Source organism: Lactuca sativa, chromosome 9 (assembly GCF_002870075.4).
Source record: "Lactuca sativa cultivar Salinas chromosome 9, Lsat_Salinas_v11, whole genome shotgun sequence".
In the NCBI taxonomy this organism is placed as follows: domain Eukaryota; kingdom Viridiplantae; phylum Streptophyta; class Magnoliopsida; order Asterales; family Asteraceae; genus Lactuca; species Lactuca sativa.
The window spans coordinates 192,138,657-192,160,618 of record NC_056631.2 but is presented as its reverse complement, the minus strand read 5'-3'; the positions used below and the strand labels follow the sequence as shown (position 1 = coordinate 192,160,618).

The 21,962-nt window shown below is 38.1% G+C and overlaps 1 non-coding gene across 1 annotated transcript; it reads left to right on the top strand.

The window, feature by feature from the left end:
* Positions 1-16,276: 16,276 nt before the first annotated feature.
* LOC111904988 (small nucleolar RNA R71) lies at positions 16,277-16,383 on the top strand. The gene has a single exon (XR_002854698.1). It is a non-coding gene; the product is annotated as a small nucleolar RNA R71 (small nucleolar RNA).
* Positions 16,384-21,962: the final 5,579 nt, after the last annotated feature.

Genomic DNA, 21,962 nt, shown 5'->3' with positions numbered 1-21,962 from the left:
AGATCATTATACTCTTTCTGAGTTTTAATGATTCTTGATATTGCTGAATGAGCGAATGGTCCAGACACGATTGCCTCCCAAATAAGATATCTGTTGTCCTCAGATCCAATGACATAATCTTCAAAGTGATGTGCCCAGACTTCGTAATCCTGGGTGTAAAGGATGGGAATCTTCGTCGTTGATCCAATATTGTTTGAGATGTTAATGGGATTTGATTGTGACTCGTCCATGCTAGATCGAATAACCTGTTTAAAAGATCAGACTTGTAATATATTAAGTTAGGGCAAAACGAATAAATGCTGAGTTACGTCAATTATGGGATGACGGCTCAATAAATATTAGTTAATGCGGAATAACCCTAATCGCAACCTTTTTCACAGAAAAGATGTGTATGAATTACACAGCCTTCTTATCTGATACCAATTGATAGGATAAAATAACAAACGTGAAGATCGATTAGATCTATGAAACAGGCATTACGATGAACTCAAAAAAATAAATAAAACAAGAGTGGATCAAAATATGTCGAATGATTAGATCAAAAAATCCTCAGCAGAGCTCGACTAAGAACTTCCACTGTAGAGGATTTAGGGTTACAAGAACGATAATAATAAACTTCTGAATAATGCACTGATCGTTCTATTCTATCATTAACCTAAGATGCATGCAAGCACCTATATTTATATTCAACCCTACTAAACTCACGGATGGACAGGCCCACACCGGAGATACAAAAATGGACTAGCTAACGAGCCTAATAGACGCAACACATAATACAAAACACGACCCAACAATATCAAACTTAGCAGCAACATGTTATCCGAAGAAGAAACAAACACCAACACACCACAATTTTCCAACCAAGAGAAGGTTTAGGAACTTTGCACAAATCCTAAAAACTCTATACTATGCCAGACTTCCAGATGGATATAACAAAATGAACTTCACCCATGATGACCACAATCCACAATCGAAGCCCACAAGAACCTCTTTGGCCCTGCAACTTCTTACCAATAACTGGAAAATAGACTTCATGACTACTCGACGATGCCGGTAAACTTGCACTCGAATATGAGGGCAACTCTCGACACGATCCCAAACCAGTGGTGCTACACCAATATATACATCACATCATGCTGACCAAGAATTCATAAATTCAATCTTTCTGAGATTTACCTGGTTCCTTGCTGTCCAACTAATATACTAGAATACAGAATTTGCAACCAACTGTGGAAGCTGACAACTTCACATACAACCACACATCAAGAGTTCATCAAAGAGTCTAACCGAAAATGGCTATCCTAGCCTATTTTTCATCACGAATCCAACAAACCTTAAGTCCATCACAAAGTCTGTTTCATCCCAGGTGAATGCTTTAGGCCAAGTCATAGTCTTAAATCACAACCAGCCCCTAAACGGCTTGCGGCCTATTCGGAATCTATGAATGTTGTGGCCCTCCCACGGTCTTACAACCACTCCCACAACGATCTATCTCGACCTAATGATTGCTACGGGTTAGTCTGTAGTCTTACCACACCTCTACAACATACTAGCTCAACGCAGTGAATCCTACGAACCAACCCGTAGTCCTACAACACTTTTTGCAATTTGCATGCGCTCTTCCTTATGGTCTTGCCAACTAGTCACTAAAATACTCAACCAAAACCAACACAAGCTAAACCTTAGACGGTTAGACCCTTTCAAGCGTTTGGGTCATGGTTAGAAACCTAAAGCCTCACTCAGACAAAAATAGGCAAAGAGGTTCCCATACAACCCTCAAACTGCACTAAGACAAGTACCCAAAATACACTGTTGCTGATGCTTCACGTCTTCAGACAAGACAACTTGACTCATTAACATTTGCTCATCTAATTACAACTGACCAATGAACATTATTCCTTGCATAAGCATAGACTCAAACCATAACCAGAAGTGGATATCCTTTTTCCTTTGGATATGAAACTCAAAGTTGACTCACACATGGAAATATTCCCATTAGTCCTAAACGATTCTCCCCCACTTGGATCCTGATACATTCTGCAAACCTCATAACCATTCAAATTTCCAAGCCATCCCACAAGCACACTACTCAAGACCACCACCAACTTGATCTTGCAAGTACTAAGATTCCATGACCAAACAATCTAAGGTACATACACCCCAAAACTAGTATATGTTGGATAAGGTGTCTAAGTCCATAACTTATTTGGTACATACTTGACCCGACCCGACATGGTCCATTTGGGTTACACTTAACCCAAACGATTTATGGATAATTTTATGAGAATTGTATACTTACGATTTATTAATATATTATAAGTTATAATATATTAATATGAAGTCATGCTATTTAATTAGTTTTAGTCTTAAATTAATTATGAATTAATTTAGAGATTAAAAAGAAGACTGATTAAATTATGGGCTATTATATTTTATATAGTGTGGGCTAATACTCATTTGTTAATGGGCTAAGCTAATATGGAAGTCCATGGATGATCCATGGAGCTTTTAACCCATGGATCCTTGGAAAGGAAAAGACATGGGTTATTAGGGTTTCACCCTAACCATGCACACTATATAAAGAAGCATATGATGTAAGAAATGTGACACTAAGAGTGTGAGACTTAGTGGTGGCCGATTCCACAAGAAAGTATACTACTCTCTCAAAGTTTTCCAAGTGTTTGTGGTGATTTGTGATTCCATTTGAGGCATTCACACTATTGGTGCTTGGCTCTCAAACTCCAAACAATCAACCATCATCAAAAGGTATGTATTTCTACTATTACTTTTATGATTCATAATCCTTATGCTATGCTAGTTAGGAAGAAACCTTGGAAGTTATTATTTGCATGTATTTTAGAAGAAAACATAGATCCAAGGTTTATTAGGGTTGCATGCACACTTAGGAAGTGTTAGATTGCTCAAAACCCAACAGTGGTATCAGAGACTAGGTTTGTTTTCTTGAATACTTGATGCAGATTGCTGAAAATCGAAGTTTATGTGCTGTCTGCACAGCAGACTCGTTGATTCCATGAAGGGACTCGACGAGTCCAAGACAAAATTCATCCAACTCGGCGAGTTGGTTCATCCACTCGACGAGTTGGAACCCCAGACAGCATATCTTCGAGTTTTGGTGCTGGAATTGGTCTAGAATCATTACCTTAAACTGTTTTGGACTCGTAAATCCTGTTTTTGATGTGGTAATGATGATGGTGGACCAATTTCAAAGTTATAATCAAACTTTCAAGTTTATATGTGTTCATATGATTCTTGAAATTGTTGATGTGGATGTTCATGTTCATATGAGTTTTGTTAGATCATAGGAATTATTTGCAAATTGTTTGTTAGTTAATTCTTGATCTTAATGTGTTTTAATGGAATTCATAATTTGTCCTCAAGTTATGGAATTCCAAAAGTTTTTTTTCTTTTAAATGTTTTTTTAAGAAGTCATAAGTTACACTTTTGAAGAGTTTTGTAATAAATGCTTTTATGGACTTCATAACTTGTCCTCAAGTTATGGATTTCCAAGAGACTCTTCATTAAAAGTTTTAAACACTTAATTAAAACTCATAAGTTATGAATATCCAAAAGTTTATGAATTGTTCAAAACTTGCCCTCAAGTTTTGGAACTTGTAAAGTCTCACACAAACTTTAATTCCACATCCTAGAGTTTTAAAAGTTAAAATTCAACACTTATACTATTTATAACATCAATGGTTAATTATTATATATATGTATAAGAACAAGTTGTTTTACCGTTAGTAGGCCTCATTCACGAAGCCGGTCTATAAGGTGGGTATAAGGTTGTTGCCTATAAAATGGCAACTTAATGGGTGTCCACTCTCACCCACCGCTTGCTTGACTGGTGGAGGGTCGTTAGTCGAACGGGTAGGACAATGACTTTAAATTCTCATTAAAAGTATAATGATTATTATAAAGTAACTAAATGTTTTATTTAATTCCCAATCTTAGTTACTTTAGGAAAAATGTGAATTTGGTGCTATCCCATGGAATTCACACTTTATACCTTACCAAGTCGTTAGTGGAGTGTGTGTGGTTAACCGGCACACTAACTTGGACTAATAAGGATCACGAAGGGTGACTTAATGTTTGTCATAGATTAATGGAGCGTGTGTGGTTAACCGGCACATTGATTAGGTGATAATATTAAGGGTACCAAGTGAATTGGTATGGTTATTCACACCTTGTTTTGTGATCCTCGGCATCCCAGTCACAAAATTTGAGAGGGCACACTCGAGATTGAAACATGCCATTGAAAAGTTCAATGAATCTCAAAAGATCTAGGAATTTCAAATCCAATTAAAACCAAATAAATTATTTCGTTTTTCATGGTGGAAATTGGTGAATCGTCATTCGCCTACCTTCAAATATTTTATAGCTTGGATTACGACATCCCTCTTCCAAATTATAAAATATTGTGTTGGGTCCTAGCCTTAATATTTCATATTGGGTGTTATATTAAGGATTTTGAATCAACTAACTTGATTTTCTCCCATTATAGATGTCTGGTTCAGACAACTATGATCTTCCAAAATCTCTTGAAGATGGTGTCCCTCAACATCATGCTTCACTTCCTTCACCTCCTCCAATTATTCTCCCTCAGCCACAAGTTCTTGAAAAGTTTAAAGTCACTCAATCCCTATTGGCAAGCATAGTCTATGTGTGCTCACATCTTGGAGATAAAGTCACATATTGACAAGCCGGGAGAGTTGGGTGTCAAAGTCTCGTGAAAGTTGGATGTTCAATCACTTTCTTAGTAACATAGTGAGTCTCTTTAGGACTATTATGAGGCAGACTATGACATGACCCTTAATGATGTTATCTTTTTGCTTGGTGTTGTGGAATCAACAATGATTCGGAACACCAGTAAAGCAAATTTGATTAAAAGAACAACTTCCCAAGTCTACATGGACATTGACAATGGTAGCATTGGATATCTAGAAAAGGATTTCTCTTCCCAATGGAAAGGGATCGGCTATAGTCAACTCGGTTGACCAAATAGTAAAGAGAAAGGCAAATTCTGAGATAGTCTCATGTGCCATTACCAAAGGGTCCATGTGTTTTGTTGCCAAAGGAAGGGGCATTGGTTGCGAAGCTGCCCTATTCACCTGAAAGATCATAAGGTTGATCAAGTCAAGAGGTTTGACTCTACTTCGGGTAAAGTCCATTGTCTAACTCTATTAAGTTTCTATTTGGAGATTCTTATTACATAATGTGAATGGGTCACATGTTGATGTTTTTAAGAATCAAAGAAAAGATAGGAAGCTTAAAGTAAGTATATGTTGATTCTGATTGCAAAGGTGGGTTTCAATCGCATGGTTCGATAATCAGAATTTTGAGCTGTTGCTTAAGAGTTATAATATATTGCTTATGAATAGATAACAACAAGGTTTTCATGTGGATTGTAAGGATAAGTTTTTCCGCAAAGTTTAAAAAAAAAAGAAAAAAAGGGTTTTAATTTTATTTATTTTAAAAATATCCTTACAATGGCATCTGTGGAAAATTGTTGCTTATATGTGTCCAGTAATAGCAATATTGGAAAGTGGATTTGATTCTTTCATTTGTGGTAGTGTCTGAATTTACCAAATGAAGAAAGTTTTTCATCACCCAAGTTTCAATTGGACAGAAACTTGGAATCATACAAGTTGTATTGTATGATGAATGAGAATTTTCATCTTTGAAAATTAAGACTAATTCTTTGATCACATGTATATGTGAGTCAGTTGAAGGACTAAGGAATTAGGTACACTGGGTGTGCGCTGGTCAAGGTCCACCACAAAGATTGATTTGTCATGATTTACTAAAGGTTAGTAAATATGACTATACTTATAAGGTTAAGTATAATTCTGTAACATTGGAAAGGTTACAATGTATGACAAAACAAATGAGAAGAATCAAATTAGGCAGAAAGATAAAAGTTTCTCAAATCTGAAAGGATAGGAGAGTACTTTAGTATCGTATTTCATGATCATCTTAATGATTATGAAACCATATCACAAATTCATACTCTAAGGACGTCTTAGTGCATTGTTATGGCTAAGAAGAGAGGTCATGAATTGTTGGATTGGTTAAGATCGAGAAGATGAGTCATACTTCGTTCCAAAACAATTCTTAGAGTCATACTCCAAGATTGTAATATTGAGTGACATAAAGTAAGGTTTAAAACACTTATCAAATGTAGTGTAAAATATTTCTACCCTTGTACATTTGAGATTGGTAAGTTGTGATGTCTTGGATGAGACAAAGACCAACTAAGACCAATTGTGTGAAGTATTAGTCTTGATAAGAATCCGCACTATCCCTTGAATATTTGTTTTGTCAAGGAATGGTTCTTGACTGGGGAAACTTATATGTCAAGGGGACAGTGGGAGCCTTAAAGATCCTGAAAGAGTTTCAAGATTTAATCAAGAGTAAAACCTGTAATTTATCACTAGCACACAACTTAAGGTTTGCAACCTATCGTGTTGACATAATTCTTATTTCTGTACCTACTTCAAATAAGTTGAATTTGCATGTGAGTTATCAGAGTTCAACTTTGAAGCATTGGTGGGCCTTGTGCTACCAAGGTGACAAGAAACTAAGATTGAACAAGTTTAATCCATGTAAGGCTGAATTTGTCACTAACCTTATCTTCTGATTATGGTTTTGACAAATTCACATGGATAGGAACTCATACACTATAAAATCTAAGTGTCATAAGGTTTCTCTCCGATTCATGAAAATGATGGCGAGGAAACGCTTTCACTAAGTAGATTTTACATAGATATCAATTGTGTTATTTGCATTTTCAAACGTCGTTAGTGGAGCGCGTGTGGTTAACCGGCACACTAACATGGACTTGTGAGAAATGGCAAATGCCTAAGCAATTGAGACTATGATTACAGTATCCCTTTTCATAGTTCTGAAAATTGTTTAGACACACATGTGAACTATCTAAGAAAGGGTGTATGAATCTAAATTTCAGAAGTCCAGCAGATTTCTGGAAATATGTCAGAGCTAGTGGGAGCATAAGTGTTATGCTGATAATCATCATGTTAGTGGGAGCATGATTATTACGTTTAGTGTTGCAAGTTAGCAATGTTAATTATAGAAAACAAAGTTTCAATTCGTGAAGTTGCAGGGGTTGAAAAGTTGTTTTGCTATAATTAAAGGAGAGGAAATTATACTTCATTTCAATTCTAAAGCTTAGATTGAGATTTTACTCCTCTTTAGTCAAGAATATATATATATATATATATATATATATATATATATATATATATATATATATATATATATATATATATATATATATATATATATATATATATATATATATATATATATATATATGAATTTTATGTTGGAATGGTTCAACTTGAAGAAATTCTATATATATTGCGTTTTCAAAATTCGATTATGATTACGGCATCCCTCTTCATAGTTAAATTTTGAAAACATGGCAAATAAAAAATATTGTAGCAAAAGACTGGTATAGTATCATGTCTTTATCTCAAACATCATGAATCGTGTCCCATATGCTTCGGATATAGGATCGATTGCATGTGCTATAATATTCATCTTTTCTAAATTTTCCAAATGATTAAGGCATTGAGAAGGGAAAAGTCTAGAACTGGATATGACTAAAGTGATTAAGCAATTGTCGAGGACAAATCTGAGGTTCGCCAAAGATTGGTTGCTCAGCGAAAGTTGGAAGTATGATGTAAGTTGTCGGAAAGGACCGTATTGACATGTTCTGAAAAGAAGTAACTCTTGTTCGGAAGTGATAGTCAAAATGGGACTATGGCAATGTCTCCATAGGTGGAAGTTATTCGATCTATGTATGATTATAAAACCTTAATGCAAGAAGGATGTTCAAAGCAATGTACTTTGAATATGAGACTTCCGTTCCATAGAAGTTGACCTTCTTTAGAATACTCTGTAATGACTGGTGACAAGGTTTTGGTGACTTTGCGCATAATCATTACAAAAGGAACATTGCATAAAAGTTTAAAATCTAACAGATTTTTGGTAAATGATAGGAATCGGGGATTCTCACATTTACAATAAGGATTTGGGATTGTGAAATGAGTATCAATGGAATCATGTTCAATTGATCTACATCACAATGTAAGGATCATAGACAAGCATAGTGTGCATACTTGGAGTATGGCATAACTATTGTTTAGAAAAACAAAGTGTACATGCTAGGAGCATGGGACGACTGTTGTTTTTATTCAAGTCTTAAGTTGATTGTTTGAAACATTATACAATGAATAATGTGTAATCAATATGGTGATAAATAAAAGGTGGTTCTATTTATTTTCACAAGGGTTCTGAGACCATATTGGATTCGATTATTATTGTGTTTCACTTTGCATGTTTTGACTTCCAAAATAGCTAGGTTATTCTTTCCGAATGACTAAGTTATTTAAACACTCCACAGTCGTTCATATGTTGGAAGTAGGTATGAATCAAGACTGTCATGAATCGAGTTTGTAGATGGCTAAATGGGTTTAGTCATAGCAATGGTTGCTACAACATTCATGAGTGCTCATAAGTTTTGAGTATTGGAATAAACCCACGCTCACTTGTATCACTTCATGGAATTTATCTCGAGTGATCGTGAGACGGTAATATCATATAAATATTCAAACCTAGAGATATGAGTTGTTACCTATGAGTTGGTTGTGCATTGATTGCACGTAAACGCATCAGTAACTTGATGTTATAAACGTGCCTTTGTGTACAATTCAACAAGTAGTAGAACAATCATATGAGTCAAAGTTTATTTGTTCCTTCTAGAAATAGAAGCGATATCTGGGCCCCTCGATGATTTTGTTGTGACCTATGTACCGGCCGGTCAGAACTAAGTTGATGTGTTCGATTAAGTTCTTTGTCAAACAAATCGAAAATCGGGAAACAAACTACTGGACAATAAGTACGACGTTGTTCCATGTATTTGTCCGGCTGATATCATGAGAACAGAGGATTATATGATCACTTATCTAAAATGGCGCATCATAGTTCAACAGAGTTTTCGAGAGCTACGATTGCTGGTTGGTTCCTGAAGTAACATACGCAAATATAGTTATTAGACTTATCCAAGTGGGAGTCTGTTTGATAAGGTGTCTAAGTCCATAACTTATTTGGTACATACTTGACCCGACCCGGCATGGTCCATTTGGGTTGCACTTCACCCAAACGATTTATGGATAATTTTATGAGAATTGTATACTTACGATTTATTAATATATTATAAGTTATAATATATTAATATGAAGTCATGCTATTTAATTAGTTTTAGTCTTAAATTAATTATGAATTAATTTAGAGATTAAAAAGAAGACTGATTAAATTATGGGCTATTATATTTTATATAGTGTGGGCTAATACTCATTTGTTAATGGGCTAAGCTAATATGGAAGTCCATGGATGATCCATGGAGCTTTTAACCCATGGATCCTTGGAAAGGAAAAGACATGGGTTATTAGGGTTTCACCCTAACCATGCACACTATATAAAGAAGCATATGATGCAAGAAATGTGATACTAGGAGTGTGAGACTTAGTGGTGGCCGATTCCACAAGAAAGTATACTACTCTCTCAAAGTTTTCCAAGTGTTTGTGGTGATTTGTGATTCCATTTGAGGCATTCACACTATTGGTCCTTGGCTCTCAAACTCCAAACAATCAACCATCATCAAAAGGTATGTATTTCTACTATTACTTTTATGATTCATAATCCTTATGCTATGATAGTTAGGAAGAAACCTTGGAAGTTATTATTTGCATGTATTTTAGAAGAAAACATAGATCCAAGGTTTATTAGGGTTGCATGCACACTTAGGAAGTGTTAGATTGCTCAAAACCCAACACTATATACACTTCACTAGACTTGACAAAATATTGACGCTTCCAAAGCGCCTTCCATCGATACAACTCCAATATCCTCAAACAAACTCAACCAATGACAAACAATGAATAAACCAACTATCAAAATTGGATAGATAACATATACAATAATTTTATTAGTAATGAACAAAACTCATGTGAAAATGCATCAACCATGCCCAGAAGTTGGATGATTGATCAATAAAAACTCTTACCTAATTAAGGATGGAGGTCGGTTTAGTGAGCTAACCAACCTTTCAACTGACATTCAACTTGAGTGGCCCAATTGCGTTATAACCCTATCCTCGATGTTCTAGCAAGGAACAACTAACCACAACGATATCTTCACCCAATAGCTTCCTATGCAAGGACTACAGATACAACCCTAAAGGCATGAACCTGACAACAACTAACCCTACACTCGCGGTCTGACCAATCCCTCATTACTTTGCAACCATGAAAGATCTCTAAAATACCGAATTCAAAAATCCAGTATACTTATACTGCAACTTCCTCATACCCATTACACCGAAACCATAAAATAAATTTGGTTGCTAACCCTTCAGGCAAAACCCCCAGTTCTCCCCCACTTAGTGCTCAATCTATCCTTGGCCGATGTCTCCTACGTCGAAGCCTAAAACATATCTCATCTATATACACTCTAAAAATGACTCTCAGTATGCAAAATGACATATGATAACCTCTTGAATAATAGTAACTAGACAAATATAAAGGAAACCCTGAACCTTAGGTGGAGACTTAGACACCTCAAACATTGAGTCTCACACATAATAACCACATAATCATAAACATAAATAATAAAAGAAGAAGGAAATGTATACAATACGTACCAATGACAACATATGGTGAAGCTGAGGCATCCTCATCCTAAAACTAAAATGCTCGGCTCCTCACAAGTGGATCCTCCTCCCTATCCTCACTATCATCAGTAATCCTCAATGTAGCTAGAGCAGGTGCCCTCACCGCTCCACTTGTTAGTCTCGGGCACTTGACCTTCTTATGGCCCACCTGGTTGCAGTGAAAATAGATTAGACTTGGTCCCTATGGATAATTCCTACTGATATGACCAATCTCGTCGCACTTGGAGTAGCCCATACTTGTAGATCCATACACCTCACCATGCAGTTTCCCACACTTTCCATAATGGCCCCGGTGTTGCTTGCCTCTAGGTTGTGAATCGAAAGTCTTGGGCTTCTTCACTAACCCCTCTGCTATCTAAAATGAAACTGATTTCTGCTTTATCCGAAGTTCTAACTCAATCTCTTATTCTCGGGCTCTAGCAAATATAACGTCCAAGGTCTTGTAACTTGATAGGCTCACAAAATATCGAATATCATTCCTTAACATATCATGGTACCTCATCTTCTTCATCTCCTCATCCACCACCTACCGTGGAACCAGTAAAGCCCTCTCCTAGAACTTGGTCGTGATCACCACTACAATCTCTATCATCTAGCGAATGTACCGAAACTCCCTCGCCAACTAATGCATCTTAATGGCAGGTGAAAACTCCTCTTTGAATCTTGAAAAAAAATCGTCCAAGACATGGCCACCACAACCTTAACTCCCAAAGAGTGACCAACCTCCTCCTAGTAGTCGTGGGCTCCATCCCTCAGATGGCAAGATGAAAATCCCACCTTCGATCCCTCAAGGCAGAAGCTAGTCTGCTAATCATTCTCCATGTCAGCAATACACCATCTACTAGCAATAGGTTCCTTCTTCTTGAAGAACTTTGGGGCTCCGCAACACTTGAACTCCCGAAAGGATAGAGTTTGCGCCTCGATCCGACCAACCACAATCTCTACACGAAAAGCCCAAAGTCGATTGTAACATCCTGACTTCCAGGTATGAGAATTATCCTTTTTATTATGTTTTTCCATTGGAACACGGCGTGGTGGAAGCCTCACCACAGCGTATTGAAGGAATTTTGGCCGCGTACTTTTATGGACCAACAAGTTGTGTTGGTGAGGGGAAACTCGGTGTGTTGGCGGTTGGATGAGAAACCCTAAATTTTAGGGCTTTACACCATATACAATCCCCTTAAGTCCCTAGGGATGATCTTTTATTAGCCTCCAAACCTCCATATCGGCCCTTGTGAACCCTAAATATCGTTCCCTCTCATTTGTGAGGTAGTATGGTATTTTGGAGCAAACGAAGAAGAAAGTTGGAAGAAGGAAGCAAGGATCTTGCAAGAAAATCTCTCATCTTCAGTTTGGCATTCTTCTAGACCTTTGTAAGTGTCCAAGATCCGATTTTTATTCCCCTATGTAGCTAGATCTTGAGTTTTGTCCCTTTTTCTCCTTATTCTTGGATATTATAATGGACGGATCTCATAAAGTTTGCAACTTTATGAATCTCCAGGTCAAGGTGACCTTATAGTGGTTTAGATCCGGTCTTTAGCCAAGTTTTGATGCCATGCGTGGAGTTTAGGTTATATTTCCCCCTTTTGACCCATTTTGGGTTCAAGACATGCATTGAACATGCATTTTTATAAATCACCAAGCCTTGGTTTGAGTAAATTGGAGGAGCAATCATGTGAATACAGTCTCAACCTCAGGAAAAAGATTTTAAATTGAGTTTTAAATGGTTTTCAAAATAATCAAGGAGGATGCAATGTGCATGATCAGTCGAAGCCAATAAGTAGACCCCAAAATACCTTACTGTTACTTGATATTATGATATGTTAGAACAACATGCTACTGATAGGCTAGGAATCTTATGGATGTTTGCATGATAGAATTTCCTGATAATATGATGCCTGATAGCCTAGGGTTCTTCTCTAATGGAATTGACATCATTACTGTAGTTGCTTAGTGTATGTATCATGGTCGTACATAACTAAGATATTATAGCCTCAAAATATTTTCTTTAGCCTTTATTTCATGTTCTTGTTTGATGAAGGGATTAGGTTAGGATCATATATTTGAAAGTCTATAGGGTCCAGCGTTATGTATGGCTAGCATATAGGAGTGTTGCAGGGTTGGTGGAAGTTTCATGGATGAGTGGTGTGGGGTCAGCTGGCCAGTTTTGATATATATATATATATATATATATATATATATATATATATATATATATATAGTTATCCTCTAGGGCGTGAGGATTGAGAGTTGGGTATGCTAAAAATATTGTTAAGGCTGTTGTGATAATCATCTGGGACAACTACGGGTAGGTGTGGAATATAGTATGGGCCCACACTATTGAAAGCACATGACGCATACGCGTAACAGAGAAGTCACAAATAGTAGGGCTTGTTGCGAGTTGGTTCGCCCTTATATTATGCGTATTATCTGATATCTCCCTAGTGTATTTTTAGTATGGTGACTATGAGGCATGTTGAAATTAGATTGGAATCGAGATCAGTAGCCGACAGGCAGATTGGGGTAGATTAGTTGGATGCCCGAGTTAGGGAGATTCTTCATAACGAGGTCCTAGCTGTTGTCTGGGGTCCGATATCGGAGTTGTTTGGGTCTATTAAGACCGCGATGATGGAGTTCTTTGATGACAAATATACAACCATTATTGAGACTGCTGTTGTTGCAGCCTCCATAGCTGTGGCAGCTGCTAGGGTTGGGCCGAGTCGGGTTTTCCAGTATCAGAACTTCGACAATACAAAGCATTTGAATTTTGATGGGGTGCATAACCCTATCATTTCCATGAGGTGGATATCTGATGTGGAGGGATGTTTCTTCACTTGTTTATGTCCTGCTAACCAGAAGGTCAAGTGCGCTATGAACCTTCTGAGGTTCGGACATAAGGATTGGTGAAGGCTAGCTACCAAGTCCTATTCTACTGAGCAGTGAGCTGCTATGACTTGGGAGCAGCTTTCTGATATGTTTTGCTCCTGATATGTTCCATTGGTGGAGTGAGAGAGGTTGGCCCACAAGTATCTAGATTTGAGACAGGGTACTGAGTCGGTGACGAAGAACACTAAGATGTTTACAGAGAGAGCTATGTTCAGTCATGAGTTTGCTATATCAGAGCAGGCTCAGATGACCCATTACTTGAGCATGCTCAAGACGGAGATCAGGCAGTTTGTTTCTACTCATCGTTATGGTGCGTTTTGGAGATGCAGGAGGCCGCCATATTGCGTGAGACTGAGATTGACTTGCAGACGAGGGAGCAAAGGTTGGCCCCAGCGCAGGCGCAACCTGCACCAAATCGTTTTAAGACTGCTGATGTCAGATCTGGGGGCTGAAAGGGCCACACTTATGGGAAGTGTGGCAAGGCGCATGAGGGTGCTTGTCGATCATCTTATGGGTGCCACAATTGTGGTCGTCAGGGCAACATGGTGAGGGATTGTTGCCACCAGGATCCAACATGCAGTTCTAGGATTTGTTATTTTTGGGACCATGTTGGCCATGTGAAGGCCAATTATCCATTGCTCATTGCCAGGCTAACGCAGGCTCCAACGCTGGATACTTTGAGGATCACTGATGGGAGTCAAGGCAGGGCGGAGCCCTCGAGGGCTCGAGGTTGTACTTTCCATTTTACTATCGAGGAGGCCAAAGCAACACTAGATGTTGTGACTGGTATGTTTCTTTCCCTTATTGATTATGTTTGTATTATGCTTATATATTTGTACCATTAGTAGGTACATTCCTAGTGAACTCCTTGCCTGCTTTAGTGTTATTTGACTCGGGTGCGAGTAAGTCTTTTTTTTTGGTCATTTAGTAGGGATTTTGCTATGCCCTTAGGGGAGTTGGAGTGTTCGTTGCGAGTGTCTATCGCCAACGAAAACAAGATTTCTACTTCTTCGGTGTTTCAGGGTTGTGTTCTAGAGATCTCCTATCCTCAAAGTGAGCTTGGACTCGCGAATATCAACCAAGGCACCAACAGTATTAAGTAATAGGCATCCAAGAATAATGGGGACATCGAGATCTTCTTTCATATCTATAATCACAAAATCAATTGGGAAAACAAATTTCCCAATTTTTACTAATATGTCCTCTATAATGCCCCTTGGTTGTGTCACTAAATGGTTTGCCATGTGAATTGTCATTTTGGTAGCCTTCATCTTCTGAATATTAAGCTTTTTGTAAAATGAGAAAGGCATCAAATTTATGCTAGCCCCAAAATCGGCTAATGCATAAGTCTTCAGATTGTTCCCAAACTCACATGGAAGGGTGAGGCATCCGGTATCTCCCATCTTCCTTGCTAATTTTCCCCATACCACCCTTGAACTTTACTCACTTAAGACCACCTTGGATTTTTTCTTCAATTGTTGACGAGCAACCATTAAATCTTGTAGAAACCTTGCATACTCGGGAATTTTAGCTAACGTCTCAACAAAAGGAGTATTTATAGGAATACCCTTTATGTGCTTTAGGAACTCCAAATGCTCCCTTTCCAGTGGACTAAGATTGGCTCGGGACGGAAACGGTAAAGGCGAATGATAAGTTGGAATATTTTCTGAAGTTTTCTGTTCAGATTGGGTACACGACATGAACTGAAGAGGTTCACGTCGTGACTTCATTATTTCAGCAACATTTTTATTTTCAAGCCTTGGCTTCTTCGGCTTGGGATCGGATTGCTTCGGCTTCACTTCAAGTGCTTCTAAGAACTCAGATATTGCCTCTTCTTCAGTCTCGATCATCATAACATTGGATTCAGAATTCTTTTTGGGAAATTGTGAGGATAAATTGTTGCTCACCAAAGTAGTTGGTTGACTAACTTGGACTTCGAGATTATGGATTGATGCTTGATGATCTCTTAATGAGGCTTGCTGGTCAATCATCATTGTTTGTTGTTCTTTCATCATTTTCATGTGTTCTTTTAGCACTGCATCGGTATCATCATGTCTTTTCTTTGAAGCTTCCATGAAACGAACTAACATGGTCTCCAAATCAACTTTCTTCTCAGCTGGTGGTTGCTGCTTTTAGTAGAAACCTTGGCCATTCTATCTGTATTTTTCCTCCTTCTGCTTCTAGTACTCATCGTATGGCAGCCACTCCTTTGGTTTTCTCCAATCTTCATCATACTTGTCTGCAATCGAGTATCATACTTGATCCTTCTTGTTCCCATATTCATCCAAATGGAAATCTCTAGTCAAGTGTGGACCATTGCATTTCTCAAAACCAACTCTAATCGCATGAATTGATTGGTCCATTTGGGTCAACCTCCTGTCCATATTATTGAGCATTTCCATCATAGCAGCCATCTCTTTAGAATGTGCACCTCCACTACCTTTTACTCCATCGTGTCTTGGGTTGTGGTACTCACAAGAATGCTTCACGAACTCTTCAATCAACACCTTGATCTGGTTAGGATTCTTCTTCGTGAGAGGGCCTTGCAAATCAAGGAGTTTCCTAGTCATGACATTGACCCCATCATACAAAATAGACATCTCTTGTTGAATATTAAGGTCATGTTGAGGACAATTCCTTAACAATCCTTTGTAACGCTCCCATGCCGCGTATAGTGACTCCCCCGGTTGTTGCTCAAAGTTAGCTATTGCCTTCTTGAGTTTAGCTATCTTGGATGGTGGGCAAAATTGGTCTAGAAATTGCTCAAGAATTTGAGCCCAAGTAATGATTGTACCAGGTGGAAGTGCTTTCAACCAATCTTTTGCAACTCCCTTGAAAGTAACTGCTAGCATCCTTTGCAAGACACTATCTCTATTAACATTTGGGACATTGAAATAGTCTGCAATGTCATCGAACTCATCTAGATGTTTAAAAGCATCCTCACGATCCTTTCCATAAAATGGAATATTCTTAAGTGCAGTAAGGATGTGTCCCTTCAACTCGAATGTGGCAGTAGCATGAATCACGGGTTGCACTAATCCTGGACCGACATCTTCTCAAATACGCTTCTTGTAAGCTCCCATTGACATCTCTTCAATGTTTTCCATCTCGTTTCTTGGCTCGTTTTTGGGTTTGCTCGTATATAGTCCAAACTCGGCCTCGGATTCGTATTCAGATTCGTTCGGATTAGGAATTAGATCTAAACTTTCTATCTTGCTCTTGTCCTTTGAAGATGAACTTGACTCTTCTGTTTTCTTTCCGGACTTCTTTGTAAACATATATTTAAGATCTTGGAATGGTTTCTTATTTGGTGTTTGGTTCACTTCCGCGTTCTTATCCGTCTTCTTGTGAAGGGCTGACTCTAGATCTTCAAGTGGTGGCACTAAAGTTATGTTAGAGCCTCTGGTCATGAACTTCTGCAAAATAAACAAAAAAAAAACGTAAAACTGAACTAAAACAGAGAAAATAAAAAAAAAAAAAACTAAAAACTACTGCACTTGCATCGTGAGCCTAACGCTCACGTCATGAGTTGGGTACTGAAAGAAAAAATTAAGCTGAAAAAGTAACTTTTTGCAGGTTTTACCCCACAAAAATGATCGACTAATCTAAAGCAAATAAATCAATGATCAAATAATTCGTTCCTCGGCAACGACGCCAAAAACTTGGTGCGTGCAAATAACTACACCTAATTTTATATTTATAACCTAACTAACTTAACTAAATAAATTGCACCTAGGCAGTGTACCTAGTCAAATTATAGAATAGTCGGGTAAGTTGGGTGTCGATCATAGGGAACGGTTTTGCCTAATTAATCTATTTACTACTAAATTAACCTAATTACTAACAAAGAAATGGAATTTATCTAATTTTGCAAGTTTAGATGAACTTAATTCATTAACACAAATTTAATCAATAAACGAAACACTTCTGTTAGTTCGAATCCACTTTCCCTCAATGGTTTACAAATTAGCTATGACAAGTACTGTTGGTTACCAATTAGGATATTATTAGCAATTTAGCTCTAAATCTACTAATATTAGTTAATTCATGTAAATCAAAGTATGTTCACACTTAAGTTAACACAGAATCAATTATGTTATGAATTCGAGCTATGTAAGATTGATTAACAAAACAAAATTACGATCATAATATGAGTTCTCTAGCACAGCCTAATTCAATACTTAACTGCTTAACTAAGACTGGTGATCCTAGCTCTAATAATTTAATTTTCACTAAATTACCAGGTATTCTAATTCATGCGGATTAATAATCATCAACTACACAGAATAAGAAATCAAATCAATCAAATACTAAATCTAACATGCTAGGTAAAATCAATCAACACAAGTCATAACCAAAAAGTACATCAAATCTAAAATATTAAATCCATGAGTTCCAACTTCATCTAGCTAACAGAAGCAGCTAGATTTAGCTGGACATCCTAGCAAACAAGTTAACACAAATCATATTCATAAGCATGTTGAAAAGTACCAAATCTAAAGTCAATTTATGAGCTTCTCTTCTCCTTTGGTGTTGAAATCCTATTCCAGATCTTCTCCTCTTTTGAAAATCGTCTCCAAGAAATTCTTCAATCAGCCAAAAGTCCCTCAAGTCGTAATGACCAAGAGTAGATATAATTTCTCAAAATTTGCGCTTCACGTCGTAAATTAGGAGAAATCGTTATCGGACAAGGATTATTACTTTGCACATACTTATCTTCCATAATTCTCATTTCACGTCGTGGACATGTAGTTCACGCTGTGATTTTAGTTGATTTCGTGGATTTTTTATTCTTTTAAATCTTCATCTTCCAAAGCTCCATATTTTCACGCTTTTAGTCCCTTTTCTTCAAAATGTCTTTTATTTGGCTGCAATATATATTTTAACCTTATAAGTACTATTATTAGATGCAAATAACGAAAATATCAATAAGAATATAAATAAATATTGCCTAAAAACATGTATAAATATGGCAATATCAGCCGACGATACAAACTCTTAAGGATATGTTGCGATCCCGTATCATTGATTTTGGTGGCAGCTGGGACTCCTACCTTCCTCTTACAGAGTTCTCCTACAACAACAACTTCCACCCCAGCATTGGTGCTCTGTCTTTTGAGCTCTTATATGGGCAGACATGTCGTACCCCAATCTGTTGGGTCGAGGTTGGTCACAGGGTTATGCGACATACCAAGGTGGTCCTTTAGACTATGGATATGATCTAGGAGATCAGGTAGAGATTACAAACTGCTCAGAGTCGGCAGAAGAGCTATGCCGACCGACACCGATCTGTGTTGGAGTTTCAGGTCGACGACATGGTGTTGCTGAAGGTCTCACCATGGAAATGTGTGATTCGCTTCAGGAATAGGGGGAAGTTGGGTCCCATATATATTGGGCCATTCCGGGTTATTGCCAGGGTTGGCAAGGTCGCTTATAGATTCGATCTTCCAGAGGAGCTTAGTCAGATTCATAGCGCTTTCCACGTTTCGCAACTGCGAAAGTGTGTATTGGAAGAGGATGTAGTGCTATCATTTGATGATATTCAAGTTGATGAGCACCTGAACTATTTCGAGAGGTTGGTAGCTATTCTAGATAGGAAGGTAAAAGTGTTGTGTAGCAAGGAAGCAACTTTATTAAAGGTACTGTAGCAAGACCGAAGGGGCTCTGAGTGGACCTGGGAGTTGGAGGCTGAGATGCAGGAGTATTATCCAGATTTGTTCACCGCAACAGGTTTCGAGGAAGAAGACTCGTCCAAGTGGGGGAGAGTTGTAACATCCCAACTTCCAGGTATGAGAATTATCCTTTTTAGTATGTTTTACCATTAGAACACGACGTGGTGGAAGCCTCACCACATCGTGTTGAAGGACTTTGGGCCGTATATTTTTATGGACCAAGACAACGTGTTGGTGAGGGGAAACTCGGCGTGTTGGTGGCTGGATGAGAAACTCTTTATTTTAGGTTTTTTTCATCCTATATAATCCCATTAAGTCCCTAGGCTAATCATTTATCAGCCTCCAAACCTCCATATCGGCCCTTGTGAACCCTAATCATCCTTCCCTCTCGTTTGTGAGCTAGTGTGGTATTTTGGAGCAAAATAAAAAGAATGTTGGAAGAAGGAAGTATGGATCTAGCAAGAAAATCTCTCACCTTCAGTTTGACATTCTTCTGGACCTTTGTAAGTGTCCAAGATCCAATTTTTATTCCTCTATGTAGCTAGATCTTGAGTTTTGTCCCTTTTTCTCCTTATTCTTGGATACTACAATGGATGGATCTCATAAAGTTTGCAACTTTATGAATCTCCAGGCCAAGGTGACCTTGTAGTGATTTGGATCTGGTCTTTAGCCAAGTTTTGATGCCATGCATGGAGTTTAGGTCATATTTTCCCTTTTTGACCCATTTTGGATTCAAGACATGCATTGGACATGCATGTTTATAAAGTACCAACCTTTGGGTTAATTTTGAAGCTAGAGTCTCTTTTGGAATGGTTAGGTTCCTAATCTCAAGGATTTTGTGCTTATTGGTTAAACCCTTGAATCTTCAAGCTTTGTAGATGGGTTTTTTTGAACACTTGGAGTAGCCCCAAAGGATAAAGTTGGAAACTTTATCCTTTTTGATAGCATTTGAGGTTAGATCTGATTCTTGGAGTCTTTGGAATCGTAGGAACAACTGAATGTATTAAGCTCGGGCAAACTCGACGAGTTTGCAAGCCAAAACGTCATGTTGGCTGGGATTTTCGCGACCCTCTGATTATTGTAGGAACTCGACGTGTTTAGTGGTGCACTCGACGAGTTGGGTCAACATGGACTATTGACCTTGACCTTGACTTTGACTTTGACCATGGATGACCAAGTTTGACTTTTGAGGGCATTTTGGGTATTTTAGGATTTTGATGGAATTAGTCACATGGTGGTTGTAGGCTTTTGACTCTGTAGCTTAGGTTCGGAGTCAGACCTTATCAATTTTGCACTACTTGAGAGGTGAGTCTTCCTCATTATACTTTCGGGTCAAAGGCGCCAAGGTCGGCCCATTGGTTTGATAACCTGATATTGTATGTTGAGTATAGAGTAGATATGCATGCTAGTTTGGTAATTATGTAGGACTACCTATGAGGCTGTCTGTTTATCTAAAAATGTTATTATCTATTATATGTCGACATATTGTGTGGGTTAGGTTGAGGTTGTACTACTCCGTGTTGTAGCCAACAAACCCTGGAGCATACTAGATATGAGTTGAAGGCAAGTGAGGGTATGCCATACTCATACTAAGGGCTCATGAGCATTCCAGATACGAGCTGGGGACCGGGAAGGGCATGCCAGACTCGTACTAAGGGCTTAGTGGTATTCAGTTCAAGGGCTGATCAGGCCTGGGAGCAAGCCAGACATAAGTTGTGGGCCCATGGGGCAAGCCAAACTTATGTTGTGGACTCAGGGGTAATCCAGTATGTTAGTTATGGACCCATTGCATACTGTTATTATTTTTGTGTTGTTTGCTATGTATTGGTATTTTAGGGGAACTCACTAAGCTTTGGGCTTACATTTTGGATTATGTTTCAAGTAGTTCAAAGGATCGCGGGAATGCGAGGGCGTGATCGTGCACCTCATCATGTTTTGTTTCACGATTTCGGGATTTCTCTGACGTGGAACTTATTTTGAAAACATTTTGTAAATAATGATGGGCTTTGAATAGATTTTTAAAGTTTTATTTTTTTGAGAATTTTATGAACGTTACATGGATCATCAAATAGCTCCATGATCCCCTCCTTGATGGTACCAAACATCACAATAGTCACATCCAATATACCGCAAGCGATATCGGATCTAATGAACACACGTATCCTCTCATCAGTCGGCTCAGCACCAGAACCTGAGCCTGAACGAGAACCAGAACCTCCTCCATGAGTGCTCATCGCCATATCGAAAGGCAACCATATAAATGATCAAAACATACCCAAAGAATTCCTCATTCTATAGGCTTCTCAAAATCCTCGTAACTTTCCTCGATTCGAGTACGAATCATGTACTTTCAGTGGTATGGGTCCAATACTACCTTCCACACATATCCATACTTTCCTCAAGAATCATCCCAAATGCTCTAAGTCACCTACTTATAATAATACTCCCAAACCCCATAAACAACATAACATTCACACTAAATAACTTCCTTGGCTCTCCTAGGATTCCCCACCTCACCCTACCATCAGCTGCTAAAGCTCCTATTAATGTCAACTAACTACTTCATGAATACAATTACATGTAGAAAAACTTAAATAATCTTCCGAGTAAAAGGTCCAGCCCTACAACGG